Raw genomic sequence first — 23,595 nt, forward strand, 5'->3', positions numbered from 1 at the left:
GGTGGAGCCAGGACTTAGTTAGTTGCTGACTACTCCTGTAGTATTCTGTTACATTACGTTATTAATTTGCTAGAGAAGCAAATTCCTGTTTTGCTTTCTTACTTCGAGACCTTTTCCAGTTTTTTATATTAAATTGCTCACTAATTTGTAGAAGCATTGGGGGGGGGGGCATTTTGCCCAAGTCTGTGTCTTCTAGTTAGTATTCCATATGATCAGTCTTTTATCCAGAGGCCTTTTATTTGTTTCAAGGAGAGTTTGCTCACTGTATTTTATTTTTTATTTTTATTTTTTAAAAACCCACCCTATAACTGCTAAGCTGTTGAATCCTGTTCCCTTGTTTACTGACAGACTGCTCTGTTTTTGCTGAATTATATTTCCTTGTTGACAGTTCATTCTAACTTAAGTTATGGCATTATAATCTCCATTGCTCATTACAGTCACATCATTATTTTTTTAGACAAGCAATTTCTGATAGTTGCACGAGTCTTCACCAAAAATACAAATATGAATCTGCCTTGCTCCATATCATTCCAACAGTCCATCAGAGAGTTTTTGCTCACTGACAGCAATTTGCCTGCAGTTTCAGGCAGGTTCCTTTCCTAGCCATACCATGAGATGCTAGGGATCGAAACTGGGATCTTCTACATGCATGTTAGATGGTGATTCACTGAATTGTAATTCTCCATTGCCCAGTGGAATCATGGGAATTGTAGTTTTGCAGTGCCTTTAGACTCTTCTGTTAAAGAACGATTCATTGATTCTAATGCTGGTGCCCCACCAAACTACAAATCCAAGGATTCCATTGCATTGAGCCATGGCAGTTAACGTAGTATCAAAGATTAATTCTATGGTGTAGATGCACCCAAGATGTTGTAAATACTGTGTTTCAAGTGATCTAGGACAGTGGTTCTCAACCTGTGGGTCCTCAGATGTTTTGGCCTTGAACTCCCAGAAATTCTAACAGGTGGTAAACTGGCTGGGATTTCTGGGAGTTATAGGCCAAAACACCTGGGGACCCACAGGCTGAGAACCACTGATCTAGGATATCATGTGCCACCAAACTGATAAAGCATAGCAGATATATGTGGCACTTCTGGAAAAGAACAAGAGGCATCTGGTCATAGTGCAGAGTCACAACTTCATGTTTGCCATCTTGTGCTGTGTTGTATTGCTGCCGTTCTCTAGCTCTATTATATGCAGCAATGCGACTCAGATAAAATGTGTTATCTCAGAAGTGATTATGGGGCTTTAAAAGTTCAACTCCCTACCTAGATTTGTGCTTGGTTTGGATTTTGCAGAAAAGTGTGATGCATAACCATCCTCTGCCTCCCCTTGCTCCAGTGAGGAGTGGGTGAAGAAATCCTGTGTTGAGTAAAGCTTCAGCGTGGGTTGCTATGTAGATAAGAGTAATATAGGGTCGTTGATTAGTATCAAAGCTGCAAAGTCTCTAATTAACGTGCAAGCTGGACATCAATTGTTCTTGCCAGTTTTTCAGTGCATGACGCTTCCGCTCCTCCAAAAATGATCTGCTCACAAAGAGTCAGGGAAACCCTGCTGAATGAGGTCAGCTCTGATGTGTGGAAAAGGGATCCTTGAATATTGGGTCTTCAATGAGATAGGCCCAATTATCCATCTAAGATCCTGTCCAATGTCTTTTCATGAGTGTGTGATGATCACTGAGAGTTTACCATCTGCTATACCAACTATTCCCATGTGTTAGTTTCTTCTAGGTGGTAGGTTTGTAGCACGTAATGTTGACTTAAACACAATTGTTTATAGTATAATACAGAATTTCTTTATGTGTCCTACTGATTGCCTGCTCTTGGGAAGAACTTCTGTTGAGTCAGTGGTTTCTTTACTGAGGATGTTTCTTTTTCTGGATAGGAATTTGACATTTTCCTGTTTCTAGTGACCTGATCTGCAGTATGCCAGTTGGAAAAATCAGTGTTCAGCAGTAAGTGTTTGGGAATGCATACTAAGTTTTCAGTATTTTTTTTTAATGTAAGCTTAAGGCACATTGCCTTGATGATTCAAGGAACTGTACTCACCTCTCATCATTAAGAGGGCCAGGTGGAGATATGGAGGATATTCTACTGGTATATCTAAGCAGTCCTTTTCTGAAAACACAATATTGTCAGAATTACATTCTCTATAGATTGCTCGGTTGCTCTGTACACTGAATTAGTTTCTACATATACTGTATAAAATAGATGCTTAGTTATTTCAAAAATTAATTGTATATGGGTACCCTAATTTTCAACCCCATCTTCCAGACTGAGGTTTTGTGGCAGTTTGGGATGGTTGTATAGTTGGCCCCTCCATATTTGTAGGTTTTATATTTTACTAGCTGTGCCCGGCCACGTGTTGCTGTGGTGAAGTTTGGTGGTATGGGAAATAAAGTATTGAGGAATTGGTGGTAGTTCAGGTAAAGGGTAAAGGTTTTCCCCTGACATTAAGTCCAGTCATGTCTGACTCTGGGGGTTGGGGCTCATCTCCATTTCTAAGCCGAAGAGCCGGTGTTGTCCGTAGACTCCTCCAAGGTCATGTGGGATGACTGCATGGAGGGCCGTTACCTTCCCACCAGAGCAGTACCTATTCATCTACTCACATTTGCATGTTTTTGAACTTCTAGGTTGGCAGAAGCTGGGGCTAACAGTGGGGGCTCTCTCCGCTCCCCCAATTCAAACCTGCGGCCTTTCGGTCCAGAAGTTCAGTAGCACAGTGCTTTAACATGCTGCACCATCAGGGGATATTATTTCATAAAGGTTGTGAATATACAATATTTCTGATTGGGTTTTTTTTTGTCTGTTGGAGGCAAGTATGAATGCTGCAATTAGGAAAAATGATTAGCAAGTAATGGCCTTGCAGCTTTAAAGCCTGGCTGTTTCCTCCCTGAGTGAATTTTTTGTTGGGAGGTGTTAGCTGGCCCTGATTCTTTCCTGTCTGGAATTCCCTTGTTTTCAGAGTGGTGTTGTTTGCGATATTTTATGTGCTTCTACTGTCTGTGGCCCTGAGAAAACAGAGGATTTGCCAGACTCTGATTATGGGAATAGTTTGTTGGGAGGTGTTAGCTGGGCCTGATTGTTTCCTGTGTGGAATTTCCCTTTTTTCAGAGTGTTGTTCTTTATTTAGTGTTCTGATTTTAGAGATTGTATTGTTCTGTTTTATTATACCACAGTAATTTTTATATATTCTGATTTTAGTGTTTTTGAATACTTGGAGCCAGATTGTATTCACGGTTCACAGTAACAGAATAATAATAATAATAATAATGATGATGATGATGATGATAGTAATAATAATGACTTTGGTAATACACAGTGCTTCACTCCCTTCTCAGCTTCCTTTCTGGAATAATCCTTTCTTGGGAGGTGTTAGCTGGCCCTGATTGTTTCCTTTGTGGAATTTCCCATTTCCCTGCTTTCAGAGTGTTGCTCTTTATTTACTGTCCTGGTTTTAGAGATTATATTGTTCTGTATTATTCTATCACAGTAATTATTTCATATTAAAGTAGAATTTCACTTATCCAACATTCGCTTAGTCAGTGTTCTGGATTATCCAACGCAGTCTGCCTTTTAGTAATCAATGTTTTTGTAGTCAGTGTTTTAAATTCATTGTGATTTTTTGGTGGTAAATTTGTAAATACAGTAATTACTACATAGTATTACTGTGCATGGAACTACTTTTTCTTTCAAATTTGTTGTATAACATGATGTTTTGGTGCTTAATTTGTATAATAAATTTGATGTTTAATCAGCTTTTCCTGAATCCCTTCTTATTATCCAACATATTCACTTATCCAACGTTCTGCCGGCCTGTTTATGTTGGATAAGTGAGACTCTACTGTATATTGATAATCTTATATTATCTGCTTAGAACTGGATTATATGAGGCCCCTTCTTCACAGCTGTATAAGATGCACACTGAAGTGGATTATATGGCAGTGTAGAGTCAAGATAATCCAGTGCAAAGTAGATAATATAAGATTATAAATGGGTTATATAGCTGTATGGAAGGGCCTTGAGTCTACACTGCCATATAATCCAGTGCAAATTAGATAATCTGTGGAAGAGGCCTAAGCGAGGCCTAATTCTGCCTCTCCCCTGGGCTGAGTGGGTTGCTAGGAGACCAAGTGGGTGGAGCTTAGCCTTCTAACTAGCAGCAATTGCATAAAAACAGTTATTGTTATCCCTCTAATTAGGACTTTATTTTTCTTTTCTTTTTGTTGTATCAACCTAGAGGCATGGATGATGGGTTGTGTTGTCAAATTTTGAGGTTGGGGGGCCTGTAGTTTTGTTGTTTTGCCCACTGCTGTGATTCCAGTCTCACTTATCCAAACTAAACGGGCTGGCAGAAGCTTGGATAAGTGAATATCTTGGATAATAAGGAGAGATTAAGGAAAAGCCTATTAAACATCAAATTAGGTTATGATTTTACAAATTAAGCACCAAAACATCATGTTTTACAACAAATTTGTTAGAAAAAGCAGTTCAATACGCATTAATGTTATGTTGCAATTACTGTATTTATGAATTTAGCACCAAAATATCACGATATATTGAAAACATTGACTACAAAAATGGCTTGGATAATCCAGAAACTTGGATAAGCGAGGCTTGGATAAGTGAGACTCTACTGTAGATTTTACTTTATTACTATGTTCTCTTTAATAATCCTTTAGTGTGACTGTGGTCTACCCCTGCAAGATGTTAACTGCAGAGTCTCACTGGAGGACTTACTGATAGAGAAGTGTTCTCTCAGGTAAAAAAAAAAATCAGTTTTTTATTGGTTGTTTTTCCACTTTCATGGGGGGGGGGGTCCTGCCCCCCCCAGCAAATGTGGAAAGGTGACTGTATAATTTTTTAAATGGTCATGTATCCTTGCACATTTGCAAAGTACCGTGATTTAGAGCCCCCGGAGGCAGGAGCCCCCAGTGGCACAGTAGGTTAAACCACTGAGCTGCTAAATTTGCTAACCCAAAGGCCGGTGGTTCGAATCCGGGGAGTGGGGTGAACTCCTGTTGTTAGCCCCAGCTTCTGCCAACCTGTCAGTTCAGAAACATTCAAATGTGAGTGGATCAATAGGTACCACTCTGGTGGGAAGGCAACTGCTCTCCATGCAGTCATGCCAGCCACATACCTTGGAGTTGTCTACAGACAACACCAGCTCTTGATTAGACTTAATGTCAGGGGAAAACCTTTATCTTTACTTTTACTAATCTGAAGATGAACTGACAGTGTTCTTTCAGCTAAATCTTGCTTTCCATTGAATCCATATACTTGTTCCTGTTGTTGTGTGCCTTCATGTTGTTTCTGGCTTATGGTAAACTTAATAGGATTTTTTGTCATTTGTTTCCTCAAAGATTCCTGTAACTTGCCCAAGGACATCCACATCTTATCCAATAATGAAAAAAATGGATTGCTATACCTCTTGAATTGTCACTTACCTATTATCCTAGATCATCTTGGGAAGCCCTTTTCCCTGGTGTAGAAGTTTGTAAGATATCGGCGTGATAGGAGGCTTTTTTAAGTGGTGGCTGCAATGGCTATGGGTGGCACTCTCTCTTTCTCTCTCTCTCTCTCTGGGGAAGTCTCTCTCATCCTTACAGCAATGCCTTTCAATATGGAGACAAAGATTTTCTTTTCTCCCAGGCTTTTGATAATCTGTTTGATAGCCTATGATATGGTTTCAATTTTAGTTCCTCTTGCCCAATTGAGCTTTGTAGCCTGTGATGTACCGTACAAAATTGTGCTGGTTGTTCTATGTTGGACTTTTCAACATGTGTTTCTTGTTTGTTACTCTTTATTGTGACTTAAGCTGTACAATTCCTAGAGAAATTAACTCTGAACGAATGAATACATAGAAGACACATACTTCCTCTACAGTGTCTGCTTTAATTGCATTGCCTGCTTTCATCCCCATTCTTATAAACTAAGAAAAGTGGGCTGACCATATAGGTTCCATTATTCAAGATGCCTGGAACAGGATCTGTCTGGCAAGATAGGAATAGCAATTAAACTTGTTGCCAGACTTTAGTGCATTTAGCTACATCCTCTTCCCAATTGATGCTTGCTTCTGGACTTCTCATATTTGGTTTTGATCATTTATTAGAGTGGTTCCAGTTGTGAAAACAAATACAGTGACTCCCTCCCCACACTTTTTTTCTTTTTCCTTTTTTTTAAAAAATGGAGACAAAACTTTGGATCAAATTTTAATAGATAAATGTAATGGGAATGTTTCATTCAAATTTGTTGCATTCAGATATAACATGCAAACATTTTCTCTCTGCCTAGGGAAATAGCAGGCATAGTTGCAGTGAGCATGAAGAAATTAGCCCTTGTTTGAGTGTATCTGGACAGAGAGTAAACAGAGAATCCCCTCAGGGAAACTTCTCTAAGCAAAGCACTTTTCCAGGAAACTGCAGCAGAAAACCCTCCTTTGCTTAGAGGGAACTCCTGCCTGTCAGTCTCAGTTGTGAGCATCATTCATCACTGTAAAGTTCATCTTTGGGGAAGACCTCTTGTTCTGAAGGGGGTCAGAAGGAATGGTGGAGATTGGCAGATAGGAGGCAAAATCCTGCAGGCGTTGGAGATGGCCTCAAATTAAGAGTTGAATGGATTTTCTGCTGTATATTGAGACAGAAGAGAGCAGAAGCTGCCATGCTGAACCAGCATATTTTTGAAGGCAGCATCTAGCAACTATATATACTAATTTTAATATAATATAATTAATATAATAGCAGGAGATGATGGAGTACAAAGACTATAACCAGTGATTTGGTGTTTGTGCTGAATTATGCCCTTGATCAGTCTAGCTCAGCTTTCCCTCACTTTGCTCCCCGCAAGATGTATTGGACTATAAATCCCAAACTTCAATGTGCATAGTCCAGAATGTTAGAAACTGTACTCCTTCACATCTGGAGAGCACCACCTTGAAGGTGTGATGGATTAGATTGTCCCATTGTTCTTGACACTAAAATAATTCTTTACAATCTTAAGTAAAGAACATTCCCAGTTCCAGTGTCTGAAACCTGTTCAATGTCTAAATCAAAGATTTGATTTTTGCTGGTTCATTTTTGTGCCATGCCTGTTATATTTGTGGGCTGTTATCCACCTTTTCGTGACATGTTATGGTTTCTTTTTGAAATAAGGGCTTAGGGGCCATATTGGTAAGAAATTGGTGCTCTAGGCCAATTGCTCCACTCTTTTTTAAAATCTATTTTTCTCATTTCAGCTTAGGACTTACCAGTTTTAGCATCCTATATGTCCTTCTAAATGGATGAACCCGTTTATGTGCCTGTCGAAGGCAAGGTTGGTTGAAAAAGCAGAACAAATGATTGGCAGAATAATTATAGAGGAAAAGACAGAATTATAAGGAAATGAAGGTTAAGGAAATGTTGATGGGCAGGAAACCTGCTCTGGTTTTTGGTCTGAACTTTAAAAAACTTAAAAAAGAGGGGGCAGGACTGCCGAGTCCCTCTTCCGAGTCCTCCACGTTTCCTGGCGTGGCTGGCTGAAGCAACGGCAGAAAAAGGAGCCTGGCTGCTTCTTCCAGGCTCCTCTGCTGCCGCTCACCCTCACTCTATCACCCACCCAATTTCCCTCGCTCGCTTGCTCACTTACCAGGTGGAGCGGCGTTCCTTCTTCCCTGGCTGCAGGAGCAGAGGCAGCCAGAGCAACATGGCAGGCACGAAGCAAGGGGCCTGTCGGCGCTAGTAGGAAAGGCTTCACTCTCCCTGGGGCTTACAAGGGGGAGAAAGGCCACTTAAGTATTAAAAGCAGCAATGGGGTAAATAAATAAATAAATTTCCGTGAAACAGAGAGTCCGTGATAAGCGAACCACGAAGTAGCAGGGTAGCACTGTATACAGATGCACAGCTACAGTTACGTAGAAAAGATTGCTGGGGGTGCCTCCTTCCCATGGCATCAACACATGAAAATGGAGTGGAAAGGAAACATTGGTGAGACTTTGAGAGGGAAGATTATGCGGAATCCTTTACAATTTGCATCCTGCTAGTCTAGTAGTAGATTTTATTGTGATTAGAGTGTGCAATCTCATTCACCATTAATTTTCAGAGCATGTGTATTTCTGGAATGTTACGGTTCCACACTTAGAAAGAGGTGGGCTCCAGGGCAGTTTTTCTTCTTTCTTCTGGATTTCCCAATCTCATCCATTGCATCCTTCTTGCCTTATTCTATTTGCCTCAGCTACCAACTCCATTCTGTAAGCTGCATGGCAAATATTAATTTCAGGTCACACATGTTTGCAAATGTCTCGGAACCCATAGGACTTTCTTTGCCAAATGCTGCATGCATCAAGGCACACAGAGAAGCTCCTTTAAATAAATCATCCTCTTCAATAATTGATAGGAAGAAACCATGGTTTTAAAAGATGTGCAGAGAACAGGGGGCAGAGGAGAGGCTGGCAACTCTGGCCTTCGACCATGATCTTAGATGGGGACCAATATCTATGAGCACTTAGCGAAGCAGCACATTACATTCTTTGGAAGACAGATACCTTTGCGGGTAGCTGAGACATGGTGTGGTGTGTATGTGAATCTTCACGAGTGTTTTGAGGAGAATGAGCAGCTCTTGTTGAAAAGGCAGGCTATGTTTTTTGTTGGGCGTGATATTTATAATTAAAGATGGCTGACTCCCACATGAGCAGACACTGAAACTCGTTTTGCTTTCATTGATTTGTGTTTGTTTCACATGTTTAACTATTTCCAAAGGTGTTAAAATCACCACAAGAATGTTTATTTACTTATTTGATTAATTGATTTGTTATCCTGCCTTTCTCCCAGTATATTCCAACTGACTCAGAGTCATGAAAATGCTATAGGTAACAAAGTCATTGGTTACAGATACTACCGCATCCAAAAGCAATTGTCAGTTTCCTTTTAATTTTCAACTGTGGCTACTATCCATTTGCTATTTTCAGCTTTGTTTTTCTGTTTTTGGCATTTGAAATCCAATTTCACTTAAAAGCTAGAACATGCATAATATCAGTGACAATCAGTAGTATGTTTATTCTTGTTTATAGAATCTAATTAAAATACATAGTCCTTTTACATAGTACTTTACAGAGCAACGTAAGCAAGAAGTATGACTGTTAGTTTGTGGTGCTTACAGTCCAAATTCTTGAAAAGCACAGAAGTGGTATATGGGGGGAATGGGAGGCAGGCAGGTAAGAGACATGTAAGTCTAATCAGAGGTGGCTTTTGAGGCAAATACTTGTTTGTACTCAGACATCACTTTCAGCTGGGGATAGAGTCAAGGCAGGCTTAAGGCATTATTTTTAAATAAGCATGTTTTTACCATTTCAAAAACTATTCATAGAGGCTGTTTTCTGCTCACAAAACCCTACGTGCTGGCTGTTGTTGTTGTTGTTGTTGTTGTTGTTGTTGTTGTCATAGTCATTGTCGTTGTCATCCTGAATTGTGAAAATCCTCACCTATCTAGGATTCCTGACACTTAAAAATCAAATTTAATGGGTAGGATATTAAATGTAATTCATAGTATTAAAAAAAGAAATTTAGTGGCTAGAGTATTAGCTTTGGATATTTATAAGGCATTTGATAGTGCCTCCTGGCAGACAATGAAAATGATACTAGATAAATTTGGATTCGGAGAAAAATTTAGGAACTTAATTGATAAATTGTATTCAAAAATTATGCCCAAATTATGGTGAATGATGGTTTAACAGGGAAAATAAATATAACACGAGGCACAAGGCAGGGATGCCTCCTTTCCCTAATTTTATTTGCAATTGTAATGGAACTATTGGCTAATGTAGTATAGAAAGTAGTATAAAAGGAATAGGAATAAAAGAGAAATATAAAATAAATCTTTTTTTCAGATGATACCCTTTTTTCAATGAAACAGCCAATAAAACAATGGGAGAAAATAGAGGCTAATTTAACAGAATTTGGATTAATAACAGGTTTACAAATTAATTGGAACAAACCAGAAAAAAAATAAAATAGGAGGGGAAAATCAAAATTAAACAATTACATATTTAGGGAAAATATAACTAAAGATTTAAAAATACACAACTTAACCAAATTAAGAAAGGAAATTAATAAGAAATTAGTGGAGTACTCAAATTATCATGGTTTGATAGGGTAGCACTAGTTAAAATAAAGATCTTACCCAAATTAATTTTTTATTTAGAATGCTACCTGTAGAAATTTCAGATCAAGAAATAAAAAATTGGCAAAGCATGTTAAATTTATATTGTAATGGGAATAAAAAGCTAAAATAAATAAAAGCTTATGGTATAGACCACAGAAAGAAGGAGGCCTTGGACTTCCAAATCTTAAGCTGTATTATCACTCCAATCAAATAAGATACATAGTAGACTGCCTAGCAAAACAAAAGAGCTTGGAGTGGTTAGAAGAAGACGATAAAAAATTAGAATGTAAATAAGAATATTTTTTACAGGAATAATAGAGGAAAGGATAAAAGGAAATGGCATAGTAATTTAAACAACCCCTTTTTAACAAATATTCTGGAGATTTGGGGAAGATACAAAAATGACCTAATGCCAGGTATTTCTCCTATCATTCCCGTTCTAATGACAGAAAACTTCCCAGTAAATTTGAAAAAACAACTTGAAGCAGAAATTAATGGAAGAAGTATAATGAAAGTAAAAGATTGGGATCTTAATATGGTAAATATGGAAAGGATAAAAGATGAATTAAGAGGAAGAGACTTCGAGTGGTACAAGTATTTACAATTGGGGAAATGGTCAATTGACTTAAGGAAAAAGTATAATGGAGGTAGGGAATATACAAAAATAGAAAAGATGATAATTCAAAGCGGGACTAAAGAAGAGATTGTAACATTAAAAGGTACAGTAAGCAATATCTATAAACTACTATTAACGGACGAACAGGAACAAGTTCATTTGAAGGAAATATGGGAAGTAGATGTGGGGGGAAAACTGAATATTATCAAGAATGGGCAAGGATTTGGAGTATGAGATTATTAAAAAAATGTCCATAAGAATTCAGGAAATTATTACAAAATGGTATGGAGGTGGTACCTAACTCCCATTAGATTAAATCAGATAGATTAAAAAAATACACAAATCAGTGCTGGAGAGGCTGTCAGGAAATAGGGTCATATCTTCATATGTAAAATCATGTAAAATTACACAAAAATTTTGGGAAATGATATTTAAAGAAATAAGAGCAATAATAAAAATAGAGATAGAGAGTACACCTAAATCAGCATTATTACTTATGCATGACAATATTCTCTCACAAGAGGAGAAAGAACTAGTTTCTAATTTGATAACTGCAGCAAAATTGCTAATAGCAAAAATTGGAAAGAAAAAAAGGAAATCCAATTAGAAGAATGGTATTGGGAAATTTGGAACATGGCTATTAATGATAAGCTGACTTGTAATATTAAAATTAAAAAGGGAATATCGAAATGAACAGATTTTTGGAAAATATGGGGAAAATTTATTGAGTATATTTTAATGAGGGAAAAGGGTGCAAGCCAGCAACAGAGGCAATTAAATTTTGGACTTGTGAAACAATATGAGTTGGTTGGTCTTGGTGAAGGGGGCACAATGTAAGGGGTTAAAAAAAAGATTATAAGCATGTATGTATTTAAAGTTAGGGTGAGGTATTGAAAGCAAAGACAGAATACTACATGGGGTCAAGTGTGCTTGTGGTATGTGTAAAAAGGTCTGAGAAGCTATTGTAAGTATTTGAGGTGGGGTGTATCTTGAGTCTTTTCTCATCTTTCCTGTGGAGTACACTTCCATTCCATACGTTTAGTAGTACAATAGAGTCTCACTTATCCAAGCTAAACGGGCCGGCAGAAGCTTGCATAAGCGAATATCTTGGATAATAATGAGGGCTTAAGGAAAAGCCTATTAAACATCAAATTAGGTTATGATTTTACAAATTAAGCACCAAAACATCATGTTATACAACAAATTTGAAAGAAAAGGTGGTTCAATATGCAGTAATGGTATGTTGTAATTACTGTATTTACGAATTTAGCATCAAAATATCATGATATATTGAAATAATTGACTACAAAAATGGCTTGGATAATCCAGAAGCTTGGATAAGCAAGGCTTGGATAAGTGAGACTCTACTGTATTTGCACTTGTTATAGTACCTGTTTATGCATCCCTTTCATCCACAGCAGCCAATAAATAACGTGTAACACTAAAGTATCAGTCTCAGTCCTATCCAAGTATTATGATTAACTATATAGAATTGTGGAAATTGTCCCTGGTGCGTCCTTCATATTGTTGTCAATATGCAACAAGTGTCTCCATTTTTTCACATTGTTTTACAGTATCTCAGTACAGGACCAGTTTACAGAGAGTACACAGATGAGCTGTATGGGGAAAGAAATGTGGCCTAGAGATTTTACTGATGAAATAGCCCTTTTCTGGGTAAAGGAGTGTCCAAGCTTTTCAGAATTAGCAGCCTTGCCCAGAGAGAAATTAGTATCCCCTGCCCAGAGCAGTGTTCTGTGGTCCTTCCTGAGGCTTTAAGGATTATAGGGATAATGTGCTTGAGCTTTTGTGATTGATTCTATTGCATCAACTTGAGAACACAAAGTGCCTTTGTAAGAACTGATGTGCCTGAATGGATGTGCCTGAGCTTGCATATCTTTAACAGGGTGAGGAACACGGGTTCTGGGACAAAATCTACCCCACAATGCAATTCCCTAGGTGGCCATACCCAAAGATATTACCATTTGATAAATGGCCAGTTTTGTATGGTGTATTCTGCTTCCTGGAAAGTTAAAATGAATATTGTGATTCTATAGAAACAGATCTGTCTGCTTGTTAATATGTTTATTTTGCTTTTTGTTGTGTTCTTTTAAGCCCTTACAAACTTTGCAAAGGCAAACCTAGAATGGGCTTAACTTGGTCTGAGAATTTGTGACTTTTATTGGCTGAGCCAGAAATTGCGCCCTGGTCTTTAGAGTCCAATGCTCAACTTACTGAAGCATGCTGGCTTTTGTTGATATGTACTGAAGGCGTATGGGTGGTATTGGAAATCATTTATGTCTTGTTGGGTTTGCACTACCCCCTTTGATTCTGCCAGAAGCAGATGAACAAAATAGCAAAGTACATTGGGAAAGCATAATAGGGCACAGGAGGAATTGTGTCAGTACCATTCAACTCTTGTGCACATAGTAGGGGCACAAGGTTCAAAAATGATCATTCTAGCTGATTGTCTGGATTTTTTAATGTTTTTTTCACCCTTCTTTTGACTGAAAGTTGCCATTTACTTCTAGTACTTTACTTTGAAGTACAGTAGAGTCTCACTTATCCAACATAAACGGGCTGGCAGAATGTTGGATAAGTGAATATGTTGGATAATAAGGAGAGATTAAGAAAAAGCCTATTAAACATCAAAATAGGTTATGATTTTACAAATTAAGCACCAAAACATCATGTTATACAACAAATTTGACAGAAAAAGTAGCTCATTACACATTAATGCTATGTAGTAATTACTGTATTTACGAATTTAGCACCAAAATATCATGATATATTGAAAACATTGACTACAAAAATGTGTTGGATAATCCGGAACGTTGGATAAGTGAGACTCTACTGTACTTCTGCAGAAACCTGAAACCAATGTGCAACTGCAACAGGAAAGCTTCCTGTATGTTGATTGCAGAACTTGACATTTGGCAGAACATGTATTGCTCTAAGGGGGTTTGCCACATTGTTTCTTTGATGCTTGCTCTCTCCCTTCCTTTCTGTTGATTCCAGAGCACTTCCCCATCCAATCCTTTTTTCTAGTTTGCTTCTTTTACACTCTTAGAGGATGCTGACATTGGAAAGAATACTGGGAAAACAAGTGTCTTTCTTAACAAATATGAGTTTTTCCAGAAGGAATTTGGGAGGTGAAGATGTAATTTGTAAGTCTGCGCAGGAGGAGGTGTGAACTTCACCAGTATATTCTTAACATAATCTTAATTGTATCCTTGGAAAAATAGCTGGTACCCTAATGTATTATCTGGAGTTTTATACTTGCGAATATTGGAGGAGCTGGCAGAGACATGTTCCTGGAATAAAATGCATTTGTTTTTTTAGTCTTCCCATTAGTCTGATGGAAGACTGATTTTTTTCTTAGCTTCCCTATTATTAGCTTGTTTCTTGGGTTTGAAGTAACACAGTGACTGTTACCCCCATCAAGGCATGTCTTTCCAGATCTGTTTGGGCTCCCTTTCAAACTTAATTTGTTTAGTAGGATTGCATTTGAAATTTTAATTAAGGAAGGGCTTCAATATTTTTTGCTACAACTCTCATTAGCCCTGGCCAGAATAGCAATGGTGAAAAATTGTGGCATTTGCCTACCCTTGTACAAAACGTGGTTTTCATGTGGGTGATAGGAGCCCCCGTGGCGTAGTGGGTTAAAGCCTTGTGACTTGAAGGTTGGGTTGCTGACCTGAAGGCTGCCAGGTTCGAATCCCACCGGGGAGAGCGCGGATGAGCTCCCTCTATCAGCTCCAGCTCCATGCGGGGACATGAGAGAAGCCTCCCACAAGGATGATAAAAACATCAAAAACATCCGGGCGTCCCCTGGGCAACGTCCTTGCAGACGGCCAATTCTCTCACACCAGAAGCAACTCAGGTTGCTCCTGACACGAAAAAAAAAATTAGCACAGACTACATTCTACTTATAGTTAGCTCACCTAGTCCCAAGATACTGAAGAGAGTTCCAGAAGAAAGTACAGGTACAAAGTAGAAAATAAATAAAGTGTGCCAAATACAAAACTATCCAGTAATGCTAGGCACTAAAACTGGTTTAGCTAGGAAGATTTCAAAACATTTCCCAAATATGCCCATATTTTGGCTTTTATTCAGTTCTGGAAAACAAACTGACCTAATTATAGAGTTTCCAGGATTAGAAACATAGAAAGCTCCCTTATCCTAACAGAATTGGTCCATCTAGCTGCTTATTCCTTGGTAACTCTCCAGAAAATTTCAAGCAAGGATATTTCCCTAGTCTCAGGGAGATGCTAGAAACAGAATCTAGGTTCTTTCGGATTCAGTATATGTGCTTTATAATACTGATCTATGGTATGTCATTTTCCCATTTTTTTAATAGAAAACTAGAAATCTATCCTTTTTAGTTTCACTATTGTTGTATACTGTATGGTGTCCAGAAGTGGACACTTGGGATGCAATCGCTTAAAACTCTACAGAGGAGTAAGCCTCATTTAAATAAATGGGATTTATTTCTGACTAATGCATATGCATTGTCTTATGTTGGTGGGGACTGAAGGGAGAGAGAAGGAGAATGTGCTCATAGATACTGAGGCCAGGATATCTGAGGCCATGGGGGAGGTGGTTGTATCCATGTTGATTCCAGAAAACTCCCTGAATTCCATAGAACATGCTTTGTCATACCAATATCATTCAGCAAATCTTTGCCCATGCCACAGTTTGAAACAGCTGGCATATATTCTGCAAGCCACCATGGGGGCACACTACTAAAACCCCCAGTGCACAGCTGCATAACCTCAGAGTCAAAGGCCTGTGATCCTTGTAAGCTGTGTGGCTGAGTAGTGGGTTAAGTTCTTTCAAGGTGCATCTAGATTTTAGAGTTCTGCTGTAACACATCAAGCAGACACACTCTAGGAGTAAGTTGTTCACAACTTTCCCAGATTTCTGGCCCCGCATGGTGGTAAAGATATACTTGGAACTGTATGAGTAGTAGCTATTAAAAATAACAGAAATTGGGATGGGAAACTGCATAAATTCCTCTTTTAGCCAGTTTCTGAATCAGCTATGCATCTTAAACAATATTTATTCAAATCATAGATTTCACATTATGTATAAGAGGAATTCCTTGATTCCAATTACTTGAGCGCAATTTCAGGTTTCCTTTAGCATAATACAGAGTTTTGTTCATGAGCTCAGCCAGCTCAAAGCTGAATGTGTACTGTGTCCAGTATTTCCTTTGTGTCTGCAGCTAGAGCAAATGCATTCTGATGCTCTTCTGCATACAAATTTTAAAGTATGGCTACATCCCTGTCGGTGTTTTGCTGGAAATATGCATTCATATTTTCAGCCACTTGGGACTCAAATAGCAATTTACAACGGTCATACATATTTTATGCTGCCATAGTGCTTTTCCTAGTAAGGCATACCATAGCAATCAAACCTAGAATGCTAAAATCCTTATGTTGGAGGAGCAGCTTTCAGTAAGCCAGTTTGAACCACCTATAAACACACACATAAAGACTTTGGCTCATTTAGACCAGTAGTTCTCAATCTGTGGGTCCCCAAATGTTTTGGCCTTCAACTTCCAGAAATCCCAACAGCTTGTAAACTTGCTGGGATTTCTGGGAGTTGTAGACCAAAACACCTTGTGACCCGTAGGTTGAGAACCACTGATCTAGACCATTTTAACTCCGAGCTTTAGAAATCAGGGACGAAGAAACCAGCAATGTAGCTGTGGAATGGACTACCCTGTTTTGCTGTTTTGGGAACTGAAAGTTTCTCTGATTACTTTTTTTAAAAGAGCCATCTTGGAAAGGATCTTCTTTTACGCCCCCCCCCCCCCCCCCCAGTGGCTTGTTACTGCTGAAAAGATGGATGAATGTTTCAGTCTTTTCACTATAATGTTTATCCCAGCTTGTTGAACAAGAAAAAGGAATGCTGGTAAAGCTCCTTCCTTTATTGACTTGGGATATTATTCTTCAAGATGTCACAAGAACATCACATTCTTCCAAAGTGGCACCCTACCCACAACAGCATTGCTTAATGTACAACTAGGATAAATACTATCCTAAAGTCTGACTGTCCTCCTTGTCCTACTGAGAGATCTATGAAGTATCACATTCTTGCCAATTACATAATAGTGTCAGTCAAAGGAAGTATGAGGTTACCTTTGGAAACATGGGTCTTGGGGATAATACTGTATTCCAGAGAAGGAGAAGGTATTTGTGGCTGGCACAGTCTCTCCCTATCCCTTCATCTACTCAGCCTGCTTGCCTCTGTGTTACAGTTCAGCTGTTACTATACAGCAGGTCTGAAAAGCATTTGTCCCTCCAGATGATGCTGGATGTAAATTCCCATCATCCCCAATCGGGCTTGATCAGTGGTATGGAGTGGTGGGAATAGGAGTTTCTCAACATCTAGTGGACCGCACATTCTCTTCGAATGGCATGCTTCCCTTTACTGAGACATGGTGAACTGGGGGGATATGGGGGGGGGGGGATAAGGTTCTGGTGATACTTGTTCTAAAGACAGTTCTTTCAGACTGCAATCCTGAACATATTTACTTGAGAATGTGCTCCATTGAACACAGTGGGACTTTTCTTCAGAGTAAAGAGACGGGATTATACCAGTATTGTTGTGGTTTTAGTGGGAGTTACTCAAAGGTGCTGTGTTCCTAATACGTGTTTGATTTTTGCTGCAGACTATAGACCATTGGTTCTCAACCTGGGGGTCCCCAAGTGTTTTGGCCTACAACTCCCAGAAATCCCAACCAGTTTACCAGCTGTTAGGATTGAAGGTCAAAACATCTGGGGACCCACAGGTGAAGAACCATTGCTATAGACCTTCCTTGCATGTAGTAACAGGGCTGCATGAAAGTGCATATAGAATCTAGAGCTGTTTACTCAACTCTTTTTTCCTGCCCCCCTTCCTCCCCTAACCACACAGATTAAAAAATACTCACAAATGAAGTACATGAATAATTGGTTTTGCAGGCAGAATAAATTTCCAAGAAGAGGCCAAGACCATAAAGCTTGAGAAACAATGGGAGCTGATTTCCCCAGAGTATAGGTGAGCCTGGCCTTAAGTAGCAAGTCGGTATTTGCATATTGATACTGCATTTCACCCTGGGTACCTCAGCTGAGATTCCAGACAAAAGGCTTTTTTATTCACGGCCATGATTTTGTTTTCTGAAATGTATTAGAAGATGCAAATGCACACCAAGAGCCCATAAAATGGAAAACCATAGAATTTAGTAAAATCAGTCTTTTTGCTGTTTCTACGATTGGTAGAGATATATTAACCGACTAAGTACCATATCCACTTGCCTGAGGCACTGCAGTCTGTGTTTAAGTTAGCTCTGCTGGCTTATTAATGAGTTATTGATTTCATTGATTCATTTTAGGATGGGTCTCACTCCCACATCACTCATCTTTTGTTTTTTGTTTTTTGACACAGTGTCTTCCTTTGAGCTAGGTATAGGTCTTCTGACTTGCATTCACTATCACTAGCCACTGGGTTCCTCCAACTGTTTGTTGTTTCATTCATTCGTTTGTTTGTTCATTTATTTATTTATTTATTCATTCTTCCCTCCTCTACATTTGCTCTTCATATCAAGTTCCCACATGTCTGAAGCAGGGATGGAAACCATTTTAACCTCTCCATGTTGTCAGATTGCATCTACTATCATCACTCAGCAGTGGTTTGCAGGAGGTGCAGTCCAGCATCTGGAGATCACATGTTCCATCTCTGTCAGCAACAGCTAGTTAGTGGAGACTGCAGTTGACAAAATCAGCTCACTTTATCTGTAGCCAGGAATGCTGGAGCTTGCAGCTTAAAAACATCTGGAGGGCCACATGATACTTGCCCAATTTTGAGTCGTCTTCTTTAACAGGTTGGATATCCACTTATTTTGTTCCTACGCTACCAGGGGCAGGGTTTGCTTATTTTGGGTTATATGGATCTGTCTTAGCAATGTGTGTTCTCTGGAAGATCATGAAAGGCTGCATTTGTTATATCTTTTGGTGTTTTTTTTAATGCATTTACATGTCTGGTGAGCTATTGGCATTGTATGTGGCTCTTCTCTTCCCCACTTTATTTTCACAACAGCCATAAAGGTAGGTTAGGCTAATGTAAAGATAGAGAGAAAATCCAAGGTCACCCAGTGATTTTCCTGGCAGAGTGGGGACATGAATCTCTAAGTCATGGAACTGGATTTCACAAATCCCAGTACAGTACCATTTTTGTCATAGGCCTTTCCATCCTTAGATGACCTTATATGGGAATATAAGTATCATGAGAATCTGTGAGGAGGTTTTCATCAGTAACAAGAAGAGGCAGCACTGGGGGTGGTGATATGGAGGGATGAATCAGGTTTATAGTTTAGCTGCAATAGGGCTTTGTGTGTGGTATATGGACTCAAAAGGTTGCCATGACATTTCAGATTCTCAGAATTATGGGAGAGTTGCATTCAGATTTCACAACAATGTGCTTTAATGTTGGTAATAATCACCTCCTTAAAGCCTTGTATATGAGATCCAGCATAGTGTGATGGTTTGAATGTTGGATACTCTTGGTCAGTAGGAAGGTAGATCAGGAAATAGGGATTCAGCCAGTGCTGGATGGGGTTACACTCCACCTAAAGACACAGGTTCACAGTTTTGGGGTCCTCCTGGACTGGGCACTGAACCTGGAGGGCCAGGTGTCAGAGGTGGCTGGGAGGGCCTTTGCACAATTAAAACTTATGTACCAACTGGGCTTGTTCCTTCAGAAACCACATCTGACCACAGTGGTACATACCTTAGTTACATCCCGTCTGGACTACTGTAAAGTGCTCTAAGTGGGGCTGCCTCTGAAGAGTGCTTAAAAATTCCAGCTGATCCAAATAACTGAAGAGTGCTCGGAAATTTCAGCTGATCCAAAGAGTGGCAGTCAGGTTGCTAACTGGGGCTGGCTGCAGGGAGCGGACACCTCCCCCCCCCGTTGCAGCAGCTCTGATGGTTGCCAGTCTGTTACCAGGCACAATTCAAAGCCCCAGAAAGTCCAAGTCCAGGCTATTTGGCCGACTGCATCCCCTTGTACAAACCTGCCCAGGTCCTGAGATCTTCAGGAGAGGCCCTTCTCTCAGTCCCACCTCTATCTCAAACTCAGTTGGTGGGAAAGAGAGTGGACCTTCCTTCTCAGTGGCTGCCCCTCAACTCTGGAACTCCTTGTCCAGGGAAGCCAGAATGGCCCCCTCCCTGCTGTCCTTCAGGTCACAGGCTAAAACCCTTTTTATTCAGACAGGCTTTTAAAAGAAGAAGAAGGTGTTTGAGATCTGGAAGGGGGGTTGCTGTGGTTTTTCACTTTGAATATGTTTGATGGCTGTTAACTGAATTTTTAATACTGTTTGTATATTAGTATATTTTAAGTTGCATACCAATGCTTATGTCTAGCCACTTTGAGTTCCCTTTGGGGAGATAAAGCAGGGTATAAATAAACAGAAACATCATCATCATCATAAAAACTGAAGGGTTCAAATTCTCACTCAGCCATGGAAGCCCACTGGATGATCTTGGGCAAGTCAGTCTCTCAGCTTTGTAGGAAGGCAAAGGCAGCCTTCTCTGAGCAAATCATGCCAAGAAAATCCAGTGATGTGTTTGCCCTAGGGTCATTAGAAGTCAGAAATGACTTGAAAGTACACAACAGCAACAACAACAACCGCCTTGTATTTAACAGAAGTATGCAGTTGTGACCTGAACTAGCTTTTTAATCTACTGGTTTCTAATCTACTGGCTTTTGTAGAATGTCCTAAATGTTGTACTTACATTTCTCACCTGAGCAAATGAGTACTAAATTTGGAAACTGCCAGACTATTTCTGGAATAAAAACCTTACCTACACATACATATTAAAAAGGACTTGGCGTAACACATGGGCCTATGACCCCTGCTGTTTTAAGTTTCTTGGAGGAAGAATCTGGTTGTGTGTGTGTGTGTGTGTGTGTCAGGAGCAACTTGAGTAACTGCAAGTCGTTTCTGGCGTGAGAGAATTGGCTGTCTGCAAGGACGTTGCCCAGGGGACGCCCAGATGTTTTTGATGTTTTTACCATCCTTCTCTCATGTCCCTGAATGGGGAGCTGGAGCTGACAGAGGGAGCTCATCCGTGCTCTCCCTGGGTTGGATTTGAACCGGCAACCTTCAGGTCAGCAACTCAACCTTCAAATCATCAGTCCTGCCAGCACAAGGGTTTAACCTACTGCGTGCCCGGGTGCTCCAGATTCTAGATTCCAAATTCATTGGAATCTGGATGAAAACTGTAGACATAAAAATAATGTTCTCAGAACAGTGTTATAAACATGAAATAAGATGATGACTGGGAAATGTCTCCTAAACATTATTGTTTCACAGAATTGTTAACCTTATCCTGTGTATACATTGCTCAAATGACCCAATTCCTACTCACTACAAATGTCTTACCCACTTTTCAAACTCTTGGGAAGAGGGACATCTTAGAGTTGGAGGAGCCTTACTGGTGTTTGGTCAATTTCCCTGCTCAGTGAATGACATCTATAGCTTCCAGAACAGATGGCTGCTTCAAGAACTCTAGCAAGTGAATGTTCCTAAGTTATTTCTTTGTGTTGATGTTTCTCCTAACATTCAGATGAAATCTATCCTCCTATTTAATTAAGCTTATTACTCTCCTGTTTATGTAAGCCCATTAGACTTGTCTCTGCCTTCTGAGTCAGCAAAGAACCCATCTTTCCCTCTCCTGTGTCACAGCTCTTCAGGTATTTTGTGATGACCCATGGGCCTTGTAGTCCTGCTCAGGACATTGTAATTCCTGATGAAGATGAAAACTTGGGTTTTTTACCTTCCCAGTCTGAACTGGATCCCTCTCAGCCAGATCTTTCCCAGGCAGATCTGGGAACCTTGCACCTGCAAGAAAGTTGTCTCCCAGAAGTATGTCAAACAAGCCCAGAGCCTACTTCTCCCGTGTTCTTGCGCCGGGAGTTTTGTAAACAACAGAGAAGTTTGGAATCAGCTTCGCGCAGGAGTGCGAGGATTGCAGCTAAGAATGTGGCCAATTAAGACTGCTTCTCGTGAGAATCTTTGGGGAGTCTCACATCTGGTCTCAGAGTTTAGCTTTCGGTTCTGATTCCCAGAGAACTGCTTCGGCGGGAAAGTTAGACTCTATTTAGGTGTTTTACCCGCGTAGTAACTTCGCGGAGTCAATTCGTCAGCCTACGGAGCGAGTTGTGTCTGGACAGCGCGCTCCGATTCAAGCCTCGCTCCTGCTCAAGCCTTGCCTTGCTATCCAGCCTTCGCCTTGCTTCCCAGCCTTTGTTTATCTACGGACTTTGCCTTGTTTCCCAGGATCAATCCTTGCCTTGTTCCACGGATTTTATCAAGTTATTCCACGGACCTTGTTCTTGTTCTTAGTTACCTTGTTCCACGTTCAAGCCTTGTTTCAAGTATCAAGTTATTTCCTAGCCTCGCTCAAGTTTCATGGACTAAAGGACCTTGTCATCTCCCCTCACTTTGCTTGGCAAAGTGAGTGTTTCGGTTATTGGATTACAACTTTGGACCTTAATATTTCTTATTGGACATTGCTTTTTTGGACTAATTCTGACCTTTCCTGAAAGGTCTAATTCTGGACTATTTTCTACACTTGTTTTTATTAACTTTATATATTCCTTCAATAAAGATATTAGATAGATTCTGGCCTCTGTGTATGGTTATTGGTGCTCTGCAGCCTGGGTCTTGACAGTTTGACTCCGCCACCCTAAGCACCAATTAACCTCGGCCAGAATGTCTACCGGAGTCGTACCTGGGCCGAGCGGCCAGCCGATTACCTACACCATCGACAAGGATGAGGTGGACCGAATCCGTGATAAGCTCAATGCACAGGATGGAGAAATAAGGGGTTTGAAGGAACGCGGAATTCGTCTTCCGGCCATGGCGTTGCCAACCAAGTTTACTGGAGAAGCTTCTAAGGTTCATGTCTTCCGTCGCCAATGTCAAGCTTATCTAGAGGCCCGTGCTGCCGAGTTTCCCCAAGAAGACATCAAAGTGGCATGGGTTTACAGTCTTCTAGACGGGCCAGCGGCCAGCTGGGCGACGGCACTGTACGACCAAGCCTCTCCACACCTAAGATCAGCGCAACACTTCTTGGACCACCTCAAGGAGACTTGGGGAATCGAGGACCATTTGGAGGCAGCCGGTCACAAACTCCGTCGCCTTTTCCAAGGAGACAGACCTATGTCTCAGTATATAGCCGAGTTCCGAGTACTGGCCCACAACACCGGCTGGAACGATGTAGCCCTCAGGGGACAATTCCGGGAGGGTCTCAACATTGAAATGCTGGAAGAAATCTCCAAGGTGGATCCTCCCCAGACCCTCGAGGCACTCATTGATCAATGTTTACGGGCTGAAGTCATGATTGCCAACAGGAAACAGTGGGTTCGAGGCCAGGGCAGTAGAGCCGGGGCAAAACCCCCCGCTCCCGCCAGCGTTCAGCCACGTCCGGTGTGGAGACCCCCACCGCCAACCCCATACCCCAGAGGAGGCGAGGAGGTGCCGATGCAGTTGGGGAATGTGCGTCCCAGACTAGATGCCGCCGAGAAGGCCCGTCGTCAACGCTTAAACCTCTGCTGGTACTGCGGGAACGGGGGCCACTTCGCCAGAGAGTGCCCAGCCAAAGGGAAGCCTGCCGCCCGTCTTGCGGCGGCGTCCTCCACGGAGACGAAGGCGTCTGAGCCGACTGGCACACAGCCGGCGGGGGAAGCCAACGACCGGGTGTAGAGAGGCTCGCCAACCCGGTCAAAAAATCCATCCAAGAGCCGCCAACCGGGGTCCTGTTCCTTCTCGTGGTCACATTATGGTCAGCAAAAAGG

The 23,595-nt window shown here is 40.6% G+C and overlaps 1 protein-coding gene across 22 annotated transcripts in view; it reads left to right on the forward strand.

Moving 5' to 3' along the window:
- Positions 1–23,595, forward strand: part of arhgap44 (Rho GTPase activating protein 44) — a 136,883-nt gene that overhangs the window by 12,267 nt on the left and 101,021 nt on the right. The window lies entirely within an intron of this gene.

Source organism: Anolis carolinensis, chromosome 2 (assembly GCF_035594765.1).
Source record: "Anolis carolinensis isolate JA03-04 chromosome 2, rAnoCar3.1.pri, whole genome shotgun sequence".
NCBI classification, from domain to species: Eukaryota; Metazoa; Chordata; class Lepidosauria; order Squamata; family Dactyloidae; genus Anolis; species Anolis carolinensis.